Here is a 27952-nt window from a genome sequence, read left to right on the forward strand (position 1 = left end):
ATTGGTGGATACGTGGGAACACCCATGCCTTCCCAAGAAAGAGTAGCGCAAGGCAGAGACTTGCACTGCCTTGCGTTACTCTGGATTTACTAAGCCATGCATAGCAATGCAAGGTGGCTTTACGTGGCTTAGTAAATCTCACTGAAAGCCGTGTATTGCCGTGCACCACCACACATGATGCAGTGGTAATGCAAGACCTCGTAAATCTGGGCCAAAGGGCTTATTTTAAGATTAGGAGGCTGTACTCCGTTCCTCCAGGGCATCAGATGAATGTACTCTGCTGTTCCAGTGCATTACAGCCAGCCATATTTACAGACATCCACCTGCCTGGCTGAGATCTCTGTGCTGCTACCTCAGTGTCTCCTTATAAGGCACTGAAGTTGCTGTACAGGTTCTATGTTCAGTACACCTAATCAACAAAAATGTTTTTTTCAAAAACAAACTCCTAAAAATAAAAAACGATATGCCTTGGCACCCTGTGAGTTTTTCCCCAATATGTGGAGTTTATTTTTTCCTCTTTGGGACTGCAAGACTTTCCCTGGCGATCCCGCACAAGAAAAAATTATGTTTCTCCACAGGAAAGTGTCTGGTCTGGTGTCCATTTATTGACGAACCAATATCGACAGGCCATCGGTCAATAGTTTCCACCTGTAGAGTCAGCGGAGGCTAAAATGGGGCAAACATGGTGCTTCGCCTTACTCACTAGAGCAGGCTGACTTAGAGTTTGGTGAACAGAGTGCCTTACCACATCAATGGCTTTGTCTCCCCCCCACCAAACTCTAAACAAGACCCCATCTCTTTTAAAGATGCATCTCGGACTGGACAGTGACCTTTATTGGCTGTTATTGATTTGTGTCATACAGTATTTAATTTCCAAACCATCATCATATCGTAAATTAATTGCAACTTCCCAGAACCCATGGAGTCAGATGGCAGAGGGAGCATGGACCCACCTCACCCAGGCAGTGCCTGAGGATCGGAAATGTCTGTGGTAGCGATGGAGAGTGGTGGGGTGAGTTTCTAGACCCTTTGCAGGTCTCTGTCCCCTTTTTGCAGATTGCCGCTGGCTTCTCTTTGCATTCTACGGTTGCGGTGGCCATATTCTATGCATGCATGATGGACTTTGGGAGTGCCTCACCCACTCTCATTTCCTAAATGTTTGTGAATACTAGCATGAGGGCTCTCCTTTAATTTTCAGTCAACCGCATTGTGTGCTATTTACTTTCACATGGACATATGTTGTCCTTTGTGGCAAATACCGTTTTGTCATACACATCTCCTGAGAAAGACTGGGAATCTCACCTGATGCTTTGATATCTATATACAATCGCATTTTTCTGGATAACTCTGTTCATCCTTATTTAATATGACTGTCTTTCACTCTTACCCTTCTCTCCCTTTTCCAACGGTCATCCCCCTTTGGCATTTCAGGGTCCTCACTAACGCCACTACACATAACCAATGCATTACTATTTATTTCTACAATGGATGCTTAAATTTCCTCTTCCTTGAGACCTTTCGCTTCACCTTCCCCTTACCAAATCTCACAAAGAACCCAACGGGAACGTTAATAAGAGAGCTAAAAAGGACCCAGCTTCTCGTATGAAGTCTCCGCTACCTTTAACACTGGAGGACATTATGGATGAGCTAAAAAATATCAAGCTATTCATTGTGGAAACAAACTGAGCTCTTCAGAGAATCGAAGACAAATGGTCTCAGGCTCTCAATGGCAGGCCTGAGACATGTTTCAGGGCTAATTGAGTGGGTGGTACAATCAGTGCTGCAGGCCCACTAGTAGCATTTACTTTACAGGCCCTAGGCATGTGTAGTGCAGTTTACTAGGGACTTATAAGTAAATTAAATATGCCATTTATGGATATGCCATTGTCACTATGTTTTAGAAAAAGAGCACATGCGCTTTAGCACTACTTAACAGTGCTAAAGTGCCTAGAATACTAAGGCCAGCAAAATTGAAGCCAGCAAAACAGGAGGTCAAAAGGCAAAAAAGTCAAGGAAAACCACGCCAAGGATGCTAGGTCTAACATATGTCTCCCCCAACCGAAAATTGGGAGAGCTACCCAACCCCTTGAGAGTTCTCTTCCATAAGGCGAAAGAACCTGGAGAGACCATCAACATTGGCATGGCCTGTTCCAGCAGTATGTTCCACTGTAAAGCCCATTCCCTGTAGGGAGATGGACCACCTCAAAAGTTTGAGATTCTCATCCCTCATCTGCATTATCCATCTGATGGGGCCTGTAGTCTGTCTGAACCTGGAAGTAAGTCTCAAACAGGTATGGCCTGAGCTTCGTTAGTGCCCAGACCATAGAAAAGGCTTCTCTTTCTATTGTGTTCCACTTCTATTCCCTGGAAGTAGCCTCCTACTGATGAAGGCTACTCACTGATCCAGGCCCTCTTCCTTTAACTGTGAGAGTATGGCCCCTACACTATGCTCTGAGGTGTCTGTCTGAACAATGAATTCTTTGGAGGATTTAGGGGTCTTAAGCACAGGTGCCACACACATGGCCTCCTTCAGGGTGTCAAAAGTGTTCTGGCCAGCCTCTGGCCAGCCCACCTGACATGGCTTTTCCTGGAAATAAGCTCTGTCAAAGGGGCAACAATGGTGCAATAGCCCTTGATGAATCTCTTGTAATAACCAGTACAGCCTAAGAAGGTTCCCACTCCGGTCTGAGTCTTGGAGGTTCCCATGCCAGAATGGTCTCCATTTTTGCCTGGGGGTATGCACCCTGCTCCCTCGCACTTTGTGACTCAAGTAGACTACAGGACCCTCCTCTATCTGGCTCCTACTGGCCTTGAAAGTCAGGCTTGCACTCTGCAGAGCCTGAGGCACTTCCCTAAGGTGGCACAGGTGGTCCACCCAGCTAGAGTAAATACTGCATTCTTGTCTAGATAGGCAGCACTGAAGTTCTCAAACCAAGCCAGTACCTGGTTGACCAACCTCTGGAAGGTAGCAGAGGCATTCTTCAATCTGAAGGGCATGGCCCAGAATTGGATGTGTCCTTCTGATATAGTGAACGTAGACCTCTCTTTCGCCCCCTCAGTTAAGGCAATATGCCAGTACCCAGATATTAAGTCTGATGTGTCAAGGAACTTGGCAGCTCCAAGCCGATCTATTAGCTCTCAGATCTGGGGATGGGGTGTGTGTCAGACTTGGTGACTGCATTCAGCCCACAGTAGTTCATGCAGAATCTAAGTTTAGGTGTGACACCTGAAGGGGCAGCCTTGGTGATCAATATCACTAGGCTGGAACAAGGGTTGTTTAAGGGCTCAGTTAACCCTTAAACCAGCTTCTTGGAGTCTTCCTTCTTAATGCTAGCCCTCACTTTTTCAGACAACTTCAAAATGTCGTTTTTAACAGGTGTGCTGTCCCCAGTATCAATATCATGGGTACACCATGTATTGAGTCTTGGGGTATGATAGAATAGAGAGGCAAACTGCTCAACAACTGGCAGCAGTCTCTCTGTTGATCTAGGGTCAGTGTAGGGGAGAGGCTGAACCATCCTGCTCCTTGGAAAATAGGAGGTCGGGAGAGGTGGTGGTGTCAGGGGTCCAGTACTTATACCCAGTTGTGCCTTTTAAGTGGGGGAGACTTCAAAGAGATACCGTTGAAGTGCACAAGGTCCCTGCCCTTTCTGCCATGATTTCTGTTGCTTTTCTTTATCTGCTGCAGTAGGGAGCTTCCTGTATGCTGGAGTACAGAGTGCTTGAGTACAGAGGCCTCATTTGCTATATTCTGACATATGGCAGCACAGCGAACCTTCCTGCTGCACTGCAGTGCGTCAAAATGAAAGGGCAGGAATGCACCCTATCTGCAAGATACAGAGCATTTCTGTCCTTCTCCCCTGTGCCGGTGCATGACCGCCATGGTGCAAGGGTGCCTGCGTTGCAGGGATGATTGTTGTGTTGCAGAAAGGGACACCTTCCTGTACAAAAATGATCATTAATGATGTTTTGCTCCTTCTATGTGTGGTGCAGAATGCATCACTCATACAAAGAGCAAACAAGCATTTGCAATGCAATAGGTCTCGCATTAGGAAAGTTTGAGCTATTGGTATTGTAAATGCAAAAAACAACAAGTGATGGACTGAATGTGGATCAATGTCACACACTCCCCCAGTCAAAAGATCTGGGCCCAAATCCATCGTTTTTTTGCACTCCACACCACCCTGGGTCAGATAATGGCTTTATGCAAATCAGCTCTGACCCTGTTGCCCCATGGGAACAGTCCAGTCCGAACTACAACAGCCATATCTTTCCCAGACCGGAATCAAGCATCCGAGGACCGGACCGGTTTCGAGGTAACACCTCTCTTCAGCCCGGCTAGCTTGACTCCAAGTGGTGTGGAGTGCCTGGGACCCACGTCTGGGCATCCCCAGCGCACTTAGGGCGGCAATTGCAAAAAACAACAAGTGATGGACTGAATGTGGATCAATGTCACACACTCCCCCAGTCAAAAGATCTGGGCCCAAATCCATCGTTTTTTTGCACTCCACACCACCCTGGGTCAGATAATGGCTTTATGCAAATCAGCTCTGACCCTGTTGCCCCATGGGAACAGTCCAGTCCGAACTACAACAGCCATATCTTTCCCAGACCGGAATCAAGCATCCGAGGACCGGACCGGTTTCGAGGTAACACCTCTCTTCAGCCCGGCTAGCTTGACTCCAAGTGGTGTGGAGTGCCTGGGACCCACGTCTGGGCATCCCCAGCGCACTTAGGGCGGCAATTGCAAAAAACAACAAGTGATGGACTGAATGTGGATCAATGTCACACACTCCCCCAGTCAAAAGATCTGGGCCCAAATCCATCATTTTTTTGCACTCCACACCACCCTGGGTCAGATAATGGCTTTATGCAAATCAGCTCTGACCCTGTTGCCCCATGGGAACAGTCCAGTCCGAACTACAACAGCCATATCTTTCCCAGACCGGAATCAAGCATCCGAGGACCGGACCGGTTTCGAGGTAACACCTCTCTTCAGCCCGGCTAGCTTGACTCCAAGTGGTGTGGAGTGCCTGGGACCCACGTCTGGGCATCCCCAGCGCACTTAGGGCGGCAATTGCAAAAAACAACAAGTGATGGACTGAATGTGGATCAATGTCACACACTCCCCCAGTCAAAAGATCTGGGCCCAAATCCATCGTTTTTTTGCACTCCACACCACCCTGGGTCAGATAATGGCTTTATGCAAATCAGCTCTGACCCTGTTGCCCCATGGGAACAGTCCAGTCCGAACTACAACAGCCATATCTTTCCCAGACCGGAATCAAGCATCCGAGGACCGGACCGGTTTCGAGGTAACACCTCTCTTCAGCCCGGCTAGCTTGACTCCAAGTGGTGTGGAGTGCCTAGGACCCACGTCTGGGCATCCCCAGCGCACTTAGGGCGGCAATTGCAAAAAACAACAAGTGATGGACTGAATGTGGATCAATGTCACACACTCCCCCAGTCAAAAGATCTGGGCCCAAACCCATCGTTTTTTTGCACTCCACACCACCCTGGGTCAGATAATGGCTTTATGCAATAACTTTTGTGAAGATTATGTTAGGTGTATTTTATTGTGACGAAAATCCAAGAACAGAAGTGAAATATTAAAATCTTTTTGTTACATTTGTAATAAAGCTTGAAACATTGAGAGAACATATTTGAACCGGTTGTTGTTGAATGGTTGCACAGATTGATGCTGTGGTGGCGCTGAGTGATGTTGTGGCGCCCCTGAGTGATGCTGTGGTAGTGCTGAGTGACGCTGTATGCTATGCTATGTTTTGTTTTGCTATCCTATGTTTTGTTTTGCTATGCTGTGCTATGTTTTGCTATCCTATGCTTTGATTTGTTATGCTATGCTGTGTTTTGTTATGCTATGCTAGGTTTTGTTATGCTATGCTATGATTTGCTATGCTATTCTTTGTTATGCTATGCTATGTTTTGTTATGCTATGTTTTGTTGTGTTTTATTATGCTATGCTTTGTTTTGCTATGCTATGTTTTGTTATGCTATGCTATGCTATGTTTTGTTATGTTTGGTATGCTTAGCTATGTTTTGCTATGCTATTATATGTTTTGTTTTGCTATGCTATGGGGTTGTTGTGTTTTGTTAAGTTATGCTATGTTTTGTTGTGTTTTGCTATGTTTTGTTATGCTATGCTATGTTTTGTTTTGCTATCCTATGCTTTGTTTTGTTATGCTAAGCTATGTTTAGTTTTGCTATCCCATGCTTTGTTTTGTTATGCTATGCTATGTTTTGTTGTGTTTTGTTATGCTATGCTATGTTTTGCTGTGTTTGCTATGCTATGCTTTTGTATGCTATGCTATGTTTTGTTATGCTATGCTATGTTTTGTTGTGTTTTATTATGCTATGCTTTGTTTTGCTATGCTATGTTTTGGTATGCTATGCTATGCTATGCTATGTTTTGTTATGCTATGCTAAGCTTTGTTTTGTTATGCTATGCTATGTTGTGTTTTGTTATGCTATGTTTTGTTGTGTTTTGTTATGCTATGCTATGTTTTGCTATGCTTTGCTATGCTAAGCTTTGTTTTGTTATGCTATGCTATGTTGTGTTTTGTTTTGTTATGCTATGTTTTGTTGTGTTTTGTTATGCTATGCTATGTTTTGCTATGCTTTGCTATGCTATGTTTTGTTATGTATGCTATGTTTTGTTGTGTTTTGTTATGCTATGTTATGTTTTGCTGTGTTTTGCTCTGTTTTGTTATGCTATGCTTTGTTTTATGTTATGCTATGTTTTGTTATGCTATGTTTTGTTATGTTATGCTATGCTTTGTTATGTTATGCTATGCTTTGTTTTGTTATGCTATGTTTTGTTATGCTATACTATGTTTTGTTGTATTTTGTTATGCTGTGCTATGCTTTGTTGTGTTTTGCTATGCTATGTTTTGTTTTGTTATGCTATGTTTTGTTTTGCTATCCTATGCTTTGTTTTGTTATGCTATGCTATGTTTTGCTATTCTATGCTTTTTTTGTTATGCTATGACATGCTGTGTTTTGTTATCCTATGCTATGTTTTGTTATGCTATGCTGGTGAGGATGTGTGAGGGTGTGTGAGGGTGAGTGAGGGTGTGTGAGGGTGAGGGTGTGTGAAGGTGAGGGTGTGTGAGGGTGAGGGTGACAGGGTTGTGAGGGTGGGGGGGTGTGAGGGTGAGGGTGTGAGGGTGAGTGAGGGGTTGTGAGGGTGAGGATGTGAGGGTGAGTGGGTGTGAGGGTGAGGGGGTGTTAGGTTGAGGGGGTGTGAGGGTGTGTGAGGGTGAGGGTGTGAGGGTGAGTGAGGGTGTGGAAGGGTGAGAGTGTGTGTGAGGGTGAGGGGGTGTGAGGGTGTGAGGGTGAGGGGGGTGAGGGAGTGTGAGGGTGAGGGGGTGTGAGGGTGAGGGGGTGTGAGGGGGAGTGAGGGGATGTGAGGGTTAGAGGGTTGTGAGGGTGAGGGGGTGTGAGGGTGAGGGGGTGTGAGGGTGAGGGTGTGAGGGTGAGTGAGGGTGTGTGAGGGTGAGAGGGTGTGTGAGGGTGAGGGGGTGTGAGGGTGAGGGGGTGTGAGGGTGAGTGAGGGGGTGTGAGGGTTAGATGGTTGTGAGGGTGAGGGGATGAGGGGGGGTGAGGGGTTGTGAGGGTGTGTGAGGGTGTGGGGGTGTGAGGGTGAGTGAGGGTGAGGGGGAGTGAAGGGGAGGGTGTGTGAGGGCGAGGGTGTGTGAGGGTGATGGTGTGTGTGAGGGTGAGGGAGTGTGTGAGGGTGTGGGTGTGGGGTTGTGAGGGTGAGGGTGTGGGGTTGTGAAGGTGAGGCAGTGTGAGGGGGTGAGGGTGAGGGTGTGGGGGTGTGAGAGTGATAAAGGGTGAGGGTGACGGGGTGAGGGTGTGGGTGTGTGAGGGTAAAGGGGTGAGGGTGAGGGGTGTGAGGGTGTGTGAGTGTGAGGGTGTGTGAGGGTGAGTGTGTGTGGGGGGGGTGTGAGGGTGAGGGTGTGAGGGGGTGCGAGGGTGATGGGGAGTGAAGGTGAGGGTGTAAGGATGAGGGTGTGTGAGGGTGATAGAGTGTGTGAGGGGGTGTGTGAGGGGGAGGGCATGAAGGGTGTGAGGGTGATGGGGTGAGTGGGTGTGAGGGGGTGTGAGGGTGAGGGTGTGTGAGGGTGATAGGGTATGTGAGGGTGTGGGTGTTTAAGGTGTGTGACAGTGAGGGGGTGTGAGGGTGAGGGGGTGTGAGGGTAAGAGTTGGTGAGGGTGGGCGAGAGGGTGTGTGAGGGTGAGAGGGTGAGAGGGTGTGTGAGGGTGAGAGGGTGTGTGAGAGGGTGGGTTAGGGTGGGTGAGAGGGGGAGTGAGGTTGAGGGGTTGTGTAAGGGTTAGGGGGTGTGAGGGTGAGGGAGTGTGAGGGAGTATGAGGGTGAGGGTGTGAGGGAGGGTGAGGGGTGAGTGAGGGTGGGGGTTGTGAGGGTGTGTGAGGGTGAGGCTGAGGGGGTGTGAGGGTGAGGGGGTGTGAGAGTGAGGGTGGCGAGGGTGTGTGTGAGGGAGAGTGTGAGGGTGTGTGGGGGTGTGAGGTGGTGAGGGTGAGGGGGTGTGAGGGTGAGTGGGTGTGAGGGTGAGGGGGTGTGTGAGGGTGAGGGTGTGTGAGGGTGAGGGGGTGTGAGGGTGAGGGTTTTTGAGGGTGGGTGAGAGGGTGTGTGAGGGTGAGAGGCTGAGTGAGGGTGAGAGGGTGGGTGAGGGTGGGTGAGAGGGTGAGGGAGGGTGAGGGGGTGTGTGAGGGTGAGGGGGTGTGAGGGTGAAGGGGTGTGAGGGTGAGTGGGTGTGAGGGTGAGGGTGTGTGAGGGTGAGGGTATGTGATGGTGTGTGAGGGTAAAGGGGTGAGGGTGTGTGAGGGTGAGGGTGTGAGGGTGAGGGTGGGGGTGAGTGAGGGTGGGTGGGTGAGGGTGTGAGGGTGAGTGAGGTTGGGCCACGGTGTTTCTGAAAGCAGTTGTTTTCATTTACTTGGCGCGGGTTCGTTCCTCCGCTATGAAGCCATCTCAAGAGCCGATTTAAAGTTAACAGGAGAATTCCCCCCTTGCCTTTCTCATCTGTCATTCCGCGAGACGTCTGTTCTCCGAGCACTCACTCCGTACATTCCTACACATTCGGGATTGCAAAATGTTATGTTTCCATTCACACGGTAAGAGCAGACTGTCAATTAGGCACCTTGTGCTTGCACAACTCTCCCCCCCCAAAAAAAATAATTTTTTTGCTTGCTGTGACACATTGAACTTCCACCTAGCAAAAGCATTGTTGTTGTCAGAGTGACTTTAAACATTTCACAATTCGTGCTCAAATTAAGTTATATTTATTTGTAGCAAATAGGATTTACTATTTTTTAAAATGAGTGCTGCAAAATGACATCACCGAAACTTTTCTTGGTTCTTGAGACCAATTTACTCATGGAGAGTTTTCGCCACCAATTTCATTCGAAAAACTATACTACTATTTAGGCACATGCATTGTTCCACTTCAAATCAAAATGGTGTGAAATTTACCTTAAAATACTTTTAGACATGTTACAGTCAATGAACGCATTTTGCGTTTCCAGAACCGAATTAAAGTGAAAGTGTCAGTGAAGCTCTCGGCATTGCGCGGCGGGTGGGCGGGGTGTGTGTGTGTGTGTGTGTGTGTGTCTGTGGGCTGGGTTAAAGATGAGACCTGAGTCAAATTAACAAAAAGAGGGTTATAGTGGAGAAGCCTGTGTTAGGGAGCAGGGAAAGTGCACAAGACCAATTTTCTCATGGAGCGTTTTCGCCACCAATTTCATCCGAAAAAGCTGTACTACTATTTAGGCACATGCATTGTTCCACTATAAATGAAAACGGTGTGAAATTTACCTTAAAATACTTTTAGACATGTTATAGTCAATGAACGCATTTTGCGTTTACAGAACCAAATTAAAGTGAAAGTGTCAGGGAAGCTCTCGGCATTGCACGGTGGGGGGCGGGGTGTGTGTGTGTGTGTGTGTGTCTGTGGGCTGGGTTAAAGATGAGAGCTGAGTAAAATTAATGAAAAGAGGATTATAGTGGAGAGCCTGTGTTAGGGAGCAGGGAAAGTGCACTTTTAGTTAGACGTATTGGAAACCATAGAATGGCAGTGGAAAGGCAGCGCTGGGAGGGGGGCTGGGCAACCATGCCAGCATTCCGATTCACGAGCAGATGGTCCTGTTTATGACCTGCGGAGCGCGTGAAGTGGCTGGTGGCAAATGGAATCAGAGCGGCCGTGGTCGCTTTGATGTTCTTTTCTTGTCTTGCTTTGTGGGAGGGGTAGGGGGAGCGGATTCCTGTGCATGTGCCTGGCTCACATGAACTGTACGCGATCCGCAGCTGGGTAGACACTTTTCGGAACGCTTACTATAAATCTCGCCTACCATCCCTCCGGGATGGAATAGACGAGACCTAAAAAGAGGAGAAACAAAAGTATTTCTCCTTGTTGAGCCACTCTAATGAATCCCCTAGGGAGGCGAAGGATTCTGACGCATTCCCATGATTACAACACATCGTAAATCTGGGAATGTGTCAGTTTTCATGGATGTTGCATGGGAACACCCACAGCAGCTCCCATGGAATACTCCTTTCACACAGAGTCATGTATGAACGGGGCCCATATTTACAAGGCCATGAAAATTCACACAGGGTGACTTTACATGACCTTGTAAATATGGGCAGGCACACTGTGCAGCCGGTGAGTCAAAAAAAGTGTCAGACCAGCAGCGTAATGGGGTTATAAATATGCCTTAGAGTCCTCTCCCTATGTCTTGGAGCAGGGTCCATTCTGTGTGTACCTCGTTCCAGTTTTGATTTCAGTCATTTCATGTTTTTCTATGTGTAATCAGTTGATTGTCAATTTACATAAGAACTTCTGACTATTTTCAAAGCTCAATTCATTATAATTAACTTTAGAGAAACACCATTGCTTTAATCACTTGCATTATGGAATAGAAACCTTGATGCAGCAGTAAAATGTGTGAAGGCGTAGCATTACACTATGAGTAGAAAATGGCAACCTCTTTTTCTACAGATGCAGAAGTAGGTCTATATACTTTGCCCAAACTTTATGCACACTCAGCAGCACTATATTTACCCAAGTAGCACTGTGAGTAATAACTTGTAGCCTACCAGACAGCTATTGTGGGCATTCTGAAAGCTTACCTGGGAATGCATTTCAGAAATAGCTTACCATTCATTGACTTCGGGGTTTGTAACTCACATTTTCAGGTATGCATTCTGTATTCTGGCATTATTTGTCTTAGGCTGTCCAGCAAGTCTTCTGCCGCACTGGAGCAAAACTAGTTCACTACCCCTCCTTGTATTCATCCACGACTGGTTTTCTCTTAACAGGCCTTTAAAATTGGTTCTGATCCTGTCACATTTGCAGCACGTTCAAATACAGAGGTCGAATGTCATGCTGTTTCTTCACAGGGAGCTTGATGTTTACTTTTCTTTCACTGACTTTAAAGTGAGAGAATTTATGTGACAATCTTGATGAGTACTGGGAAAGAAAAGTTTTTATTGCATCACACAACAACATGTAAATGTAAATAAACTGTGCAAATATTTTAGAATGTATCAGAATTAGGAAAGCACAAATGAAGCACATTTTTTTCTGTTACTCAGAGTCCTTGTGGAAACAAATATTTTAAACCGATCAAAACAAATCAGTACACTTGGTGATGCTATTTCCACACTTTATCATTTGGTTGCTGTGTAGTTTTAGCAGTAAAACCGTATGTGCAAATGTAATGGTCATTTCAATCGAAAATGCGTTGTCTGTAATGGCATTGCACTACCACACTATGCATACTCCACACTATGTCCCTCCACTCTACAACAATCCATTCCCCGCTATGCCCTTCCACTCTACACCAATCCATTCTACTGCACTTTACTTCATGACATGACACTCCATTCTATGACACTCCATTCCACTACACTTCACGCCATTCCACTCTACACAACTCCACTCAATGCTACTCCACTCTACAACACTCCCCTACACATTAAGCCACTTTACTCCACTCTACGATAGTCCAATTATAGCACTTTACTCCACTCTATGCTATGCCCCTTCACACCACTCCACAACTTTACGCCACTCCACTCTGTGACTGTACGCAAAATCATGCCTCTACTCCCCTCTACGCCACTCCATGCCACTTTATTCCAATCCAACCCTACACTCTATGCCCCTCCACGACACTCCAGCCCATGACACCCCACTCCAATCTTTGCCACTCTACTCCACACTTCACCACTCCACTCTTCTCTGTTCCACTCTACGTCACTCTTCTCTATGCCACTAACTTTTTGCCAAGCTGATCAGCAGCCATGCTGGTGTACAACATGTCAAAAACACATTGGCAAATCTATAAGCTATTACATAGGCGAGACCTATTAGCTTTGCCAATGCTTGTTTTTGTAGCGCTTTTTAGAACACATCTAAGAACCATGAACCAATACAATGGTGTTGAATATATTGACATTAGACAGATAGAAGGCTAAAGTGTCCATATTATGATTTGAACATGTGATGTGCAAATCATGGAAGTAATCAGTGCAAGCATTTAACTGGATGGATAAAGATGGTGCTCTGATTTAAATGCTGGCCGCTAGTCAATGCTGTCATCTGCAGGTTATGAGTATGGCCCTGTCAGACCCAATTCAGCCTTATTACATTACATACGTGAATAATATGTGTTATTTACTGCACATAGTAATGGGAAGGTGCAGTATGGGGTGCTTTATCTTTGTCACATTTATGGAAAGCTAGTGCTTAATATTCCCATTCAGCAATCAAATGGTATTTATCAAAAAGGGACAAAGTTAATCCTTCTACCAATACTCAACGCATTGATCTCCCCGAGAAATTTGATGACGATGAAAATTCTCAGTAACAGTAGATATTCGGGGCAGTGCTCACGAGAAGTAGACAATTCCTGTTTGTATCCTTGCCAGTTTCCTGCCATGTTTCCACATTCAAGCCAGAATTGCATTGATAAAGGTTCCACTATGGCTGGTGAAAAGCTGAATGGCATTTAGTTTTCCTTTGTGAGCTGTGCGAGGAGAGAGAATGGACACAGTAAAGCTTTCATTGACCGAAATCCAAATCCAGTGTATCTAACTCGGAAATTGCTCATTCAAATAAAAGCCAAAAAAGCAGCTTGGCCTCACTGTGGCTGATGCAGCAAAACCATTTCAGTAACAACAGCTCTCATTAAACGGTACCCGGTGGACTCAATGAAGGCATTTCTGAAATCAACGAGTGTAGACGGTTTCACGTGAAAATCATATGTTGCCTTATCTTTGAACACTAGGGGATATATTTGCGACCTGGTTTGCGTCGCTCTTGCACCACGCAACGCGCTGCAAGAGCGATGCAAACCTTAAGTCAGAATTCTGAAGCCAAACAAATCCACTTTTTGTGACTTTGAGTGGCTTCAAAAATCTGGAGTCACGCAATGCAACGCAAATCGCCCCATTGCGTCACTCTTCCCTGGATAGGCGTTTCATGGGTGTTGCATCTGTTTTCCCATGCAACTGCCATGGTTTTTGACGCATACCCATATTTATAAGGCTTTGTAAACCTGAATGTGGCAAAAAGATATGCCTCCCCAGGAGAGACGTAACAAGGATAAATATCTTATTCTCTCCTCATTACTTGCTCTTTCTATGTGTGCTGCATTCTGCTCACATAGAAATGGGAAAATGCCTCTCAGGATTGTTTTTGTGCAGGATGGTGTCCCTTCCTGCACAAACACAATCCTACATGCAACACAGGGAGCCTTGCCCCATGGTGCAAGGGTGTCTGCATTGGTGCTAGGCTGGCAAAAGGGTGTCAGCTCATGGGAAATGCACCGTATATCCTATATTCCTGCCCATTCCCTGTAACGCTCCACTGTGTGACTTCCATTAAATATGCCCCTTAGGACACAAATGCAACAGAGTAGTGATGCAATGAACCAATATTCACAGAATAAGAAGGGTAATCTCACTTGGATACTGGTAGCCAGGTAAAGCAGATGGTAAACTCTATAAGGATGAAACCCAGGCCTCTGGTTTAACCCTCCATAGAATGTTCTCAATCCTCTAAAATTCGCAAACACTAAAGTTCGGACCACCTAGACTGAACCAATGCAATGCTGTGTAGATCTGAAAATGCAAGATTTGCGAACTGATTATTTTGTATGTCTCATGCATCCATTACGGTGTGCAACCATAAAGGTTACAAACATCTAAAGAGCACAAAGCAAAGTAAACTTAATGTCAACAGCATGTGCTGAACGTACATGCAAAGGAAGGGCTTTTTGTCTCTGTCGGTGTGTTGACTGGAGGATACCCAGGAGGTATGCCAATCTGGCAAAAGATGTCAGGATGAGAAAAGGAGCCACAAGCTCAAGACCACAAGGGGCTCACAATAGGCCATGAGGATTCTCTCCATCTGAGTATCTCGGTAAGGACGCAGCGGATTAAAGGCACCAAGATGTAATTGATAAAAATAACGAGGGGGTGGCGGTTCTACTCACCAAGGATTATGGTTCTACTCCGTTAAGACTGATGAAGAATTTTTGTGTGTAAATGTTTTTACTTGGAGTGTTGTTATTTGAAGGTTGGCTTCTCTACTGCGTGTGACAGGGTGGACAGATCAACTCTCTGGAAGAAGATGGCATAATTGGGCACTTCAAGTAGTTTTGTGCGATTCATTATTTATTTTCATTCTTCAAGTTGAGGCCCAGTTTCTTGGGGGACACTAAAGTTCTTTCTTCTCCTGTATCCACTGAAATCTGATTAAAACAGGGCTGTGAGCTGGTTCCATAGTTGTTGTCACTTTATTTAGCTAATTTTCCTCAGCAATGTATTACACCAAAAGCTGGGATTGAAGCATTTGCACATCCACCCTCATTTATGCAGATTATGTAATTCTGTGTGAACTCACACCAAACCTGATGGGGCTACACAACTATTCAGAAAAGCATTTTTTAAAGATAAAAATAACAAAATCTTAGATATTAGCAGTAGGAAAAGAGGGCCGCAATTCAAATGGTATCTGGGCAATGAAAACTGGAAAAGTTAAAGTATGGGACCAATTCAACTCCTGATAGACAGCCCGCTTTCTACCAGGCGAAAAGAGTAAATTACTCCAACATCCTGATGGAGGGATTGCCCGCCAGATTTATAAATGACCGCAAAGCTGACAGTCATCTATTAAGCATCACACCGGTTCCTAGCAATACATTTCGCTGTTTGGTTAACAAGACATAGCCCTGGCAATATTTCCCTTACCATGGGAGCATTTAGCAGTTTTCACTACCCCTTGCCGCCCGTGATTTCCTGGCTGTGACGGGCAGTGAAACTGACCTCTAATTTTGCCCATCTAATTCAGGTGGGCAGACTTACTGGTCAGCCTGCATTGGCCCTTACTCCACAGAACCATCAGAGGGGTTTCAGCATACCACAGACAGAGTAGTCTTCACCTTGTATAAACCTATGGTCCACCTGCATCTAAATTGGATGGGCAGACTATTATCTTGACAGTAAGCATACTCCGTCACCGTTGCTACTTAGGTAGAACCTCCTTCATTAACATAAACAATGTCTGCAGTTTACAAAATTAGATAGTAAAGCCCTTGCCCATGCTAGCTCTCTTCAGATATTTTATAACTCCATGGGGAGAAGACATTTAATTCACCTAATTTAAATTTATAAAATTAAACTCCCTCCCACATTTAGCTATGCTTTAGAGTATACAGAAATATCAAACTGGTCATTCCTCAATTCATATATAGGGAAGATTTTAAAAACATTTCAGAGTTTAAGCTCTATGTTTTTAATTTAATTGATCAGACTTGAATTTGAATTGACTAGTACAAATTCTCAAACTCTTGCTAACATTATTATATAAATATAAGCTCCAGCATGCACCGACTTTATTACTGATGACTCTCCTTTGAGAAGATTTAGTCACAACAACTACTGGTCGTATGGTTTTAAAGAGAAATTTGAAGAGAGCCTGTTGGATCTGACATCTTTGGAATGATTTTACACCAACTTTTTGCCCTCAATCCTCCTTTTTTTCTGACTTTGTTTTTACTGGCTTTAGGACTCTGCTCAATTTACCACTTCTAACAGTGCTAAAATGCTTGCGCAGTCTTCTTTAACCCCTCCCATGCTCATGACGAGCTCAGCTCGCCATGAGCCACGGTTCCTGTGTGCTCATGACGAGCTCAGCTCGTCATAACAGTTAGAACACTCACACATGGGGCTAATTCCCCTGCTGTGTGAGCGTTCTACAGAAACGGATGTGGCCGTGATGAGCTCAGCTCGCCATGAACACACGACCACCATGGCTCATGATGAGCTGAGCTTGTCACAAGCACAGGGGCACTGTGGGCGCCCCCCAGCACAGCATGGGAATCAGCCCCGCAGGCAAGGGGTTAAACCTGATGAAATTGTCTTGCACCCAAGTAGCACATTCAATTTACTTGTAAGTCCATAGTAAAGCGGTACTATATGTGCTCAGGGCCAGTCAATTAAATTAGTGGACCTGCAACACTTATTGTGACATCCTTAATGTAACCCTTTAAACATGTCCCAGCCCTGCCATTGCAGACTGTATGGGCAGTTTAAACTGCCACTTTGAACTGGCAAGATAAACCTCTTCTCAGGCCCAAACCTTCCTTTTTCATACATATACATCACCCGTAGGGTAGGTCCAACACTGGTCAGAGACAAAGGTGCAGTGTATTTAAAAAGCTGAAAACTCACTTTTACGTTTTACATTCCTGGTAGTGAAAAACACCTAAATGTGTTATTCACTACTGTGAAGGCCTACCTCTCCCATATAATAACATTGGGTAGCCTACTTACACTCATTAAGATGTAACTTTTAGTTGGGGGCAGATAGGAATGTGCTTGCAGTCCGTATCCTGGTTCACATGACTAGGTATAGTTGGTTTTCATGCATTGCTCCGAGAAAGTGAGACAAAGGAGGAATATGTCTTGGCAGGCTGGGCCATCTCTGACTTGATGAGGGGAAGGTGGTTGGGCCAGGGCAGGGGGGCAGAACATTCCAAGCACCTCTAGGGGTGGAAGCCTCCAGACTCTTCTCCTACTTCAAAGTGGGCACCAGGTATAGATGTTGGACCCTCAGACCCATCTCTTCAGTACACTTCTGGACCTGTGGAAGACTAAAGAGGACTGCAGTGCTTCTCTGTAAGAAGGACTGCTATGTTGCTGCCCTGCTGCCATGCTTCCTGTGTAAGAAGGACAGGACCTGCACCTTGAGCCCTGGAGGACCACCAGAGTGACTCTCAATGCTCGTTGGATGGCCTCCTGATCAGAGCCAATGGACAGAAAAGATTCCACCATTCTAAACTGAGCATCTGGACTCTGCCTGCTGTCAGATATCGCCCACCCAAGTGGTGCCACCCCAGTCCTGGACTCTTGGAATTGGGCCTGAAGGTGCTCTGCCAGATGAGCTGTGGACCCCGGCAGAACCAACGCAGTGCAACACATTGGCAAACAGCCCCTCGGAACTGCTGCTGCCTGACACATCTCTACACATGACCTTGCATTACCGCCCCGCAGGCTATTGGAACCACCGTTGACTGACTCATCCTCATTGCAGGACCTCACAACGCTCTACAGCCCAGATTAAAGGTATCCTGTTCAGCGGGCCTAACTTGGTCCTTGTATCCAGCCTATGCTCCATCGCATTAATTATAATGGGGCAACCCAGTGACCCTCAGAACCTGGGTAAACAATGACAAGCAAGGATTGGTTCTGTCGGGGAATCAACAATTTCTTAGATATAAAGTCTATTCTCAAATAACTTTTCTCACTTCAGTTAGAAGAAATAGAATTAGAAAATCACACACCACACATTTTTTCAAACGAGAAAAGGATTCTTATTCATCAATCTCGTTACGGCAATTAATTTCAACACTTAAAAGAACGGTTGTCCATGCAATAGATTTCAAAACACAAAAGTACACAAGTGAATTAAACGTGAACAAGTGATTAGGGTGTATCATACAGTGAAACAAATTTTACAACACAAAATTATTAAAAGAAGTCACGGTCCAAGAATGTTGTCAATGTCCACAAACAGTACAATTATTTATATTTTTCTGCTGTGTTTTTAACGAGGACCAGTTGGAGAGGTAACGTCGACGTTTCGACCCTGGGGAGCGGTGCTGTCTTATTAGCAACCAATTCGGGTCTTCATCAGGACGACAAAGAAGAAGGGACAACCTGAGATTTCGTCATTTAGGGAGGGCATAGGCGTCCTATTTCTGCCTCTACACTCGTGGTTCTTAATGTTCTAGCGTTGATTCTCAAATCTTTGTCACCGTCCGGTGTACAAATAGAGGAAGGTACTGTAGGTCGATGTGCAGATTTACAAGGTATTCAGGGCGTTGTATCTTGGTATTTTGAAACGCTACCTTCAGGTTAGAAAATCACGCCTGTAGTGCCGCAGCCGCGATCACTTCTGGAACTGTAACAGCAGACGTCTGTATTCTAATGGATGAACTCGCGTAGAATACAGACGTCTGCTGTTACAGTTCCAGAAGTGATCGCGGCTGCGGCACTACAGGCGTGATTTTCTAACCTGAAGGTAGCGTTTCAAAATACCAAGATACAACGCCCTGAATACCTTGTAAATCTGCACATCGACCTACAGTACCTTCCTCTATTTGTACACCGGACGGTGACAAAGATTTGAGAATCAACGCTAGAACATTAAGAACCACGAGTGTAGAGGCAGAAATAGGACGCCTATGCCCTCCCTAAATGACGAAATCTCAGGTTGTCCCTTCTTCTTTGTCGTCCTGATGAAGACCCGAATTGGTTGCTAATAAGACAGCACCGCTCCCCAGGGTCGAAACGTCGACGTTACCTCTCCAACTGGTTCTCGTTAAAAACACAGCAGAAAAATATAAATAATTGTACTGTTTGTGGACATTGACAACATTCTTGGACCGTGACTTCTTTTAATAATTTTGTGTTGTAAAATTTGTTTCACTGTATGATACACCCTAATCACTTGTTCACGTTTAATTCACTTGTGTACTTTTGTGTTTTGAAATCTATTGCATGGACAACCGTTCTTTTAAGTGTTGAAATTAATTGCCGTAACGAGATTGATGAATAAGAATCCTTTTCTCGTTTGAAAAAATGTGTGGTGTGTGATTTTCTAATTCTATTTCTTCTAACTGAAGTGAGAAAAGTTATTTGAGAATAGACTTTATATCTAAGAAATTGTTGATTCCCCGACAGAACCAATCCTTGCTTGTCATTATGCTCCATCGCAGTCAACCTGAACTTGTGACTTTGTCCCCTTGAGGCACGACCAGATAACCACAGTTGGTACTTTGTGGTTCTAAGCACTGTTTACACTTAAATCTTAAAAATTACATATCTTCTGTTGTACTAATTGGATTTTTGTTGTTTTGGTCACACATAGTTTACTCTATTTTTTTCTAAATTGGTGGGTTTTTTTTTGCGTTTTTTTTTTCACTTTATTACTGTTTGAAGTGATGCATAAATGCTTTACACATTCCTTCTAAGTTAAGCCTGACTGCGTTTGTGCCAAGCTACAAGAGGATTAAGTACATTTTAATTTGGCGGTTTCTTCTGTTTCACCCTAGCAAGAATTGTGGTAGTTGCTTGAATAGGGATTCCCCCCCCACACCTTAACTATTAACCCAATTTCCTACAGACCCCTAAAGTGTTTCAACTGTAATATGGATGTTCTTAGTTTATGGATCCCTCGACACATTTTGATTATTCCCAAGAACTAAGACTCCATGGTTAAGATATTCGTTAGCTGTCGGGAATTACACTAAACTGAAAATTTATGTTAGCATATGTTCTAATATTTGTTTTGGTCAGGTTCAACGCTAGCTTTGCTTTCAAATTTTCCATAATATCAGATGCTTCATTATGATTCTAATGATTAACAACCACAGGGGCTGTCCAAAACCTGTAGAAAGTCAGCCCCGATATGCCCAGGCTGCTGGTGCAAGGCGACTCTCCATTTCCACTACAATCAACTAACATTTATTCTGGGGTTCAAGGGGTGTGTTTTAAGACCATCGCACAGTTATATCCCCCGTGATAGCATACAGAAAAACAAAAAATAACTGTGGGTCTGACAAAGAATTCAAAACATGCTATGTGTAGCTGGCTATGTATCTGTTATTCCTCTAGAGATGGAAGACAGAAAGGACAGTAAACCACTGTGGAAAAATGTCCATCAGTTACGCGATAGTGGGCGCCCAGTACATCATGTGGTCTACTCCACAGTAGTATAACCACCACTCTATCACCATAGATCAATATTGGAGAAGAAGAGTGATGGATGGATGTCTGGTGGATTGAGTTGTCGTAACTGTGAGCAGTGCAAAAAATTAAAGTGTAAAAATTGAAAAATATAAGATTGGATGGTGCATACAATTTTCTTTTATTCTGGCGTTATGCACCTCCAAGGTTAAAAATAAAGTGCAAGTAAGTCAGGTGGTTCAAACAAATACCTTCTGACTGGGCTATCTGGTCGACATGTTTCTGCGGTTATTGGTCAATTGTTACCATCCGCTTCCACAGGACCCATTAACTTAGTTGCTACCGCTAAGTAAACAATAAGTGAAAATAGGACAATATACAAACATACAAAGTGTCACCTGTACACTTCCATTTTCTCCTGTGAGTGTCCATTTTTGATATAGCCAGCGAATCCACATGTAATGAAAAACACAATAACATAGCACTCACATTAGTTAAGGCTATCCCAAGACACAATTTGTCAATATTTGTGATGTTATACCTAGGTCAAAGTTACCTTAGAGTATCCTACATTGTTAAAATAATAATCAATGTCTCACCTTAATTTGTAAGGGAAAACGCCTCACCTCACCTGGCAAACAGCTCAGGAAAATGAAGCACCGCTCTGTAGTGCAGAAAAATGTATACAGGGTCAGTGTCAATAAAGCGCAGTGTCAGGCAATAACAGAAGCCCAGCCAAGGTGGGTGCCCAGAAAGACATTCCACGCATGGGGGGCCCGTTAAACTATCGTTGTGCCCGTAAATATGCCGGATGCGGTGTATTCACCATCAATGTGACGTGATATCAGCGGTCAGAGTGTTACCAGAGCTGTGGTGTAGGTAATTGTTATGTCTATTGAGTTATTCGCCAAAGGTAGTTAGGAGAGAGACGATCCTCCAATAGGCGAAATGTAATCATGGTCTCACAGTGTTAGTACCATCAAAGAAAAGTACATCTCTATCGGTAATGTCGCTCGCTTCAATAAGACTAAGACCTAGTCATGAGCGCTCCCACCCATTCTGGCAAGCGGCACATAACGAGCGCTGCTGGTCTATCAAAGAGTTAAATGAAGCCCCTCCTGATGCCTTACCTATCCGTCGGTACTTCTGACAGCCGGCCGGGCTGTTTGGGGAGGTGCCGTGTAAGACGACGTGCACTTCCTTATTGATTCTGTGCCTGCGCATCAGGTCATGCGCGCAGAGGCCAGAACTACCGCTACTCATGGGAAGTGTAGTCCGCATGGGTGACAACGAGCGTGCATGCGCGCGAGTGTGATCAAAAAACTACAGAAAAGGGAAATGTAGTTCATTGAAAAGGCTATGCAATCGCGCTCGTTTCAGCCAGTAAATAGACCTAGTGACACGTCAAAGACCACCATACCGAGGGGCATATCTGTAGTTATATTTATTTTAGGCTCAATTCATAATGTTAGTCAGATACCAGCACTGATGACTCGGTGATGTAATTGCAACTATCATCGCATGGAAGGTCCCTGAATGTAAAGAGACTCAGTGAAGTTCGAACCCGTATTTTATCTTAATGCGGTCTCATTGCGTCCCTTGTATGAAAGTGTCCACCACACATGACAATTATTGGTGTGTTGAGCAGATCTACTGTAGACTTCCTATTGTTTTCTGGTTTAGATTCTAATACAGTCAGTCTTAGGGTGGTCAGATGATCCGGAGCTCTCTTGTTAAGGAACGACCCAGTGTGTATAGAGCTAAAAACCCCATCTTGGCGTGGAACAGGGGATTACTATTAAGCAGTGGGTCTAGCAGTGACTCTATCTGGACACCCTCTGGGTAGGTTCTGTTCCATGTCTCATTGGCCAAGCCTAACTCAGGATAGCAGACGATGGCCAGCCAGGCAGATTTCTCAGAGTTCATGCATTGTCTACAGTGTCATCCACGGGATGTCTTCGTTGAGCCCGTTCTTATCGCAGTTAAGCTTATAGACCCATTTTTGTTCGATTCTGAACAAGTGTCTGGATATGTCCGTGATGTGGTTGGGAATGTTGGGTTGTTCTAACACAGTCCACTCAAAGTCCGTGGGTCTGTGCCCTACTTGAATGAAGTGATTGGTCAGTCTTGTTGACTGCTTTTGGCATCTTATTGTGCTCTTGTGTTCTGAGATCCTAGTCTTCACCTTACGGGTGGTCATGCCAACATATCTCAAGGCGCACGGGCAGGTAATTAGATAAATCAAATTACTGCTGTTGCAGTTAGTAAACCTTCTCTGTTCCCAAGGTCGAGTGGTTCCTATATCTACTGAGGTAGTTCTTCTCGTTTGCGGACATGCCGCACAGCTGCCACAGGGGTGGTGTCCCGTCACTGGTGGCATATTCCAAACAGTGCCCACTTGATGGATTGGCTTGGGTGGAGGTCTGGTATGTACAAGTCTGTCTCTCAGACTCGTCGCTCTTTTGAATGCAAAAAGTGGTTGTGGAAGGGAATCTTCTCCTGTATTTAGGATCCTCCAGTGTTTGCGGACAATGCGTTGTATGGCGTTGGATCTTGTGCTAAAAGTGTTTACACAAGTTAGCCTGTCGTTCTTGGTCTTAGGGACCGGTGGTTCCAACAAGGATTCCCTGTTATTGTTAGCCGCTCTTTTTCTTGAGCGCCGGATCAGTTTCTTGGGATAGTTCCGTTCAGCCAGTTTGGATGTCAGATCATCTGAATATTTGGCCGTGTCCTCCTTGTTGGTGCAGTTCCGCTGCACTCGCAGAAACTGCCCATATGGGAGATTGTCCCGTAAAGATTTAGGGTGACAGCTGGTATATTGCAATAGAGAGTTGCGAGCCATTGGTTTTCTGTACAGCTCTGTCTTCAGGCCCTGTGGTGTGATCGTAATTAGCAGGTCCAAGAAAGCCAAGGATTGTCGGCTGTTCTCCAAGGTGAATCGTAGGAACGGGTTCTGCTCGTTGAGCCACTTGTGGAAGTCATGGAGGGATTGTTCATCGCCACGCCAAATCACAAGGATGTCGTCGATATACCTCTTCCAAGTGCATATCGATTCCAAAAATGGGTTCGTATTGGTGAGAACCAGGTCTTGTTCGAACTTGTGCATGTACAGATTCGCCAGGGACGGAGCAAAAACGCTGCCCATGCTCGTCCCAGACGTCTGCAGATAGAACTGGCCTTCGAACTCAAAGAAGTTCTCTTTCATGGCAAGCGTTGCCAGGTTCATCACCAGTGGAATGGGTGTTATTGAATCCCACGTGAGATTACCCAACAAAGACTCAATCGCCTCGAGTGTCTCGTTTTGGGGGATGGAAGTGTACAGTGACTCCACATCGAAGGATACCAGATGGTCAGTCAAGATGTTGAAATCAAGTTCTGGTAGTAGTCTGAGGAGGTCTTTGGTGCCCTGCAGATAGGTCGGCATCTGTTTCACCAACGGCCTCAGGAAGAAATCTACAAATGAAGATAGAGGCTCCAAGAGGGATCCGATGCCCGAAATGATAGGTCTGCCAGGTGGTGGTCTTCTGGACTTGTGAATCTTGGGCAGGACATAGAAGTAAGGGGTCACGGGGTTCTGGGTAGTCAGATAGGCTGCTTCTTTGTTGGTAATCCAGCCTTCAGCCAGTGCCTCCTCCACGAAATGCCCAATAGTAGTTTTTAAGCGAGACGTGGGGTCGGCCGTCAGAAGCTTATAGGAACGTGTGTCTCCCAGCTGCTGTAGACACTCTTCTCTGTAGGTCGACATATCTAGAAGTACTGTCGCCCCACCCTTATCCGCTGGTTTGATAATGATGGAACAGTCATTAGTCAGGTCTCTTAATGCTTCCTGCTCCGGTTTAGAGATATTCACAAAAGGATTGTGAGGCTGTTTGAACAGTTCTTGAATGTCGTGTTGCACGGCTTCTTCAAAGGTAACTACTTTGGCCGGAACCATCGCTGTAAGTGGACTAAACGTAGATGGTTTTTTAAGTCCTGTGTTTTCTAGGAGACTTTCAGGTGGGTCTGTCTTCGAGAAGAAGAAGTGTAGTCGTACTTTGCGAAAGAATTTCGACATCTCGATCTGTGTCAAGAAAGGATCGCCTGTGTTTGTGCTCACAAAACCTAGGCCACGATTCAGTACCTTTTCTTCTATTGGTGTTAAGTCGTGTGAACTGAGATTAACTACGAGGCTGGTCCCGTGCTCTGGCCCGCTTGGTCCTGCGGGATCTGCTTGCCGCTCCGTAGTCCCATCGCCTGGGGGGGGACGTTCCATTGTACTTGTCCCTGTCCTTGTGCCGTCCGGCGTCGTCCACGTGACCTCCCTCGGCCAAACCCTAAAAAAGGCACATTAGGACCCGGATAATATGGTCCAGGACCAAAAGGTCCCATCTGTTGTGGGATCTGAGGTGGACCTTGCATCCATGGGTTAGGTGGCCACCAGGGGTTGAATTGGCCCTGATTGTAACCCTGTCCTCCTCTGTTCTTCCACTGACCTCTTCCTCTAGGTTTTGTCGCTGGATTGCCTTGGTTAGAGGAGTCAGAGTCAGTCGAGTTCTCAGATGAGGAAGTTCCGTAAGTCGAGCCTCCAGTTCTCCCATTGCGATTAAATGGCGTGGGAACATAGTGCGACTACGGAGCGGCAAGCAGATCCCGCAGGACCAAGCGGGCCAGAGCACGGGACCAGCCTCGTAGTTAATCTCAGTTCACACGACTTAACACCAATAGAAGAAAAGGTACTGAATCGTGGCCTAGGTTTTGTGAGCACAAACACAGGCGATCCTTTCTTGACACAGATCGAGATGTCGAAATTCTTTCGCAAAGTACGACTACACTTCTTCTTCTCGAAGACAGACCCACCTGAAAGTCTCCTAGAAAACACAGGACTTAAAAAACCATCTACGTTTAGTCCACTTACAGCGATGGTTCCGGCCAAAGTAGTTACCTTTGAAGAAGCCGTGCAACACGACATTCAAGAACTGTTCAAACAGCCTCACAATCCTTTTGTGAATATCTCTAAACCGGAGCAGGAAGCATTAAGAGACCTGACTAATGACTGTTCCATCATTATCAAACCAGCGGATAAGGGTGGGGCGACAGTACTTCTAGATATGTCGACCTACAGAGAAGAGTGTCTACAGCAGCTGGGAGACACACGTTCCTATAAGCTTCTGACGGCCGACCCCACGTCTCGCTTAAAAACTACTATTGGGCATTTCGTGGAGGAGGCACTGGCTGAAGGCTGGATTACCAACAAAGAAGCAGCCTATCTGACTACCCAGAACCCCGTGACCCCTTACTTCTATGTCCTGCCCAAGATTCACAAGTCCAGAAGACCACCACCTGGCAGACCTATCATTTCGGGCATCGGATCCCTCTTGGAGCCTCTATCTTCATTTGTAGATTTCTTCCTGAGGCCGTTGGTGAAACAGATGCCGACCTATCTGCAGGACACCAAAGACCTCCTCAGACTACTACCAGAACTTGATTTCAACATCTTGACTGACCATCTGGTATCCTTCGATGTGGAGTCACTGTACACTTCCATCCCCCAAAACGAGACACTCGAGGCGATTGAGTCTTTGTTGGGTAATCTCACGTGGGATTCAATAACACCCATTCCACTGGTGATGAACCTGGCAACGCTTGCCATGAAAGAGAACTTCTTTGAGTTCGAAGGCCAGTTCTATCTGCAGACGTCTGGGACGAGCATGGGCAGCGTTTTTGCTCCGTCCCTGGCGAATCTGTACATGCACAAGTTCGAACAAGACCTGGTTCTCACCAATACGAACCCATTTTTGGAATCGATATGCACTTGGAAGAGGTATATCGACGACATCCTTGTGATTTGGCGTGGCGATGAACAATCCCTCCATGACTTCCACAAGTGGCTCAACGAGCAGAACCCGTTCCTACGATTCACCTTGGAGAACAGCCGACAATCCTTGGCTTTCTTGGACCTGCTAATTACGATCACACCACAGGGCCTGAAGACCGAGCTGTACAGAAAACCAATGGCTCGCAACTCTCTATTGCAATATACCAGCTGTCACCCTAAATCTTTACGGGACAATCTCCCATATGGGCAGTTTCTGCGAGTGCAGCGGAACTGCACCAACAAGGAGGACACGGCCAAATATTCAGATGATCTGACATCCAAACTGGCTGAACGGAACTATCCCAAGAAACTGATCCGGCGCTCAAGAAAAAGAGCGGCTAACAATAACAGGGAATCCTTGTTGGAACCACCGGTCCCTAAGACCAAGAACGACAGGCTAACTTGTGTAAACACTTTTAGCACAAGATCCAACGCCATACAACGCATTGTCCGCAAACACTGGAGGATCCTAAATACAGGAGAAGATTCCCTTCCACAACCACTTTTTGCATTCAAAAGAGCGACGAGTCTGAGAGACAGACTTGTACATACCAGACCTCCACCCAAGCCAATCCATCAAGTGGGCACTGTTTGGAATATGCCACCAGTGACGGGACACCACCCCTGTGGCAGCTGTGCGGCATGTCCGCAAACGAGAAGAACTACCTCAGTAGATATAGGAACCACTCGACCTTGGGAACAGAGAAGGTTTACTAACTGCAACAGCAGTAATTTGATTTATCTAATTACCTGCCCGTGCGCCTTGAGATATGTTGGCATGACCACCCGTAAGGTGAAGACTAGGATCTCAGAACACAAGAGCACAATAAGATGCCAAAAGCAGTCAACAAGACTGACCAATCACTTCATTCAAGTAGGGCACAGACCCACGGACTTTGAGTGGACTGTGTTAGAACAACCCAACATTCCCAACCACATCACGGACATATCCAGACACTTGTTCAGAATCGAACAAAAATGGGTCTATAAGCTTAACTGCGATAAGAACGGGCTCAACGAAGACATCCCGTGGATGACACTGTAGACAATGCATGAACTCTGAGAAATCTGCCTGGCTGGCCATCGTCTGCTATCCTGAGTTAGGCTTGGCCAATGAGACATGGAACAGAACCTACCCAGAGGGTGTCCAGATAGAGTCACTGCTAGACCCACTGCTTAATAGTAATCCCCTGTTCCACGCCAAGATGGGGTTTTTAGCTCTATACACACTGGGTCGTTCCTTAACAAGAGAGCTCCGGATCATCTGACCACCCTAAGACTGACTGTATTAGAATCTAAACCAGAAAACAATAGGAAGTCTACAGTAGATCTGCTCAACACACCAATAATTGTCATGTGTGGTGGACACTTTCATACAAGGGACGCAATGAGACCGCATTAAGATAAAATACGGGTTCGAACTTCACTGAGTCTCTTTACATTCAGGGACCTTCCATGCGATGATAGTTGCAATTACATCACCGAGTCATCAGTGCTGGTATCTGACTAACATTATGAATTGAGCCTAAAATAAATATAACTACAGATATGCCCCTCGGTATGGTGGTCTTTGACGTGTCACTAGGTCTATTTACTGGCTGAAACGAGCGCGATTGCATAGCCTTTTCAATGAACTACATTTCCCTTTTCTGTAGTTTTTTGATCACACTCGCGCGCATGCACGCTCGTTGTCACCCATGCGGACTACACTTCCCATGAGTAGCGGTAGTTCTGGCCTCTGCGCGCATGACCTGATGCGCAGGCACAGAATCAATAAGGAAGTGCACGTCGTCTTACACGG

The sequence above is a fragment of the Lissotriton helveticus genome, chromosome 8 (genome assembly GCF_964261635.1).
Source record: "Lissotriton helveticus chromosome 8, aLisHel1.1, whole genome shotgun sequence".
In the NCBI taxonomy this organism is placed as follows: Eukaryota; Metazoa; Chordata; class Amphibia; order Caudata; family Salamandridae; genus Lissotriton; species Lissotriton helveticus.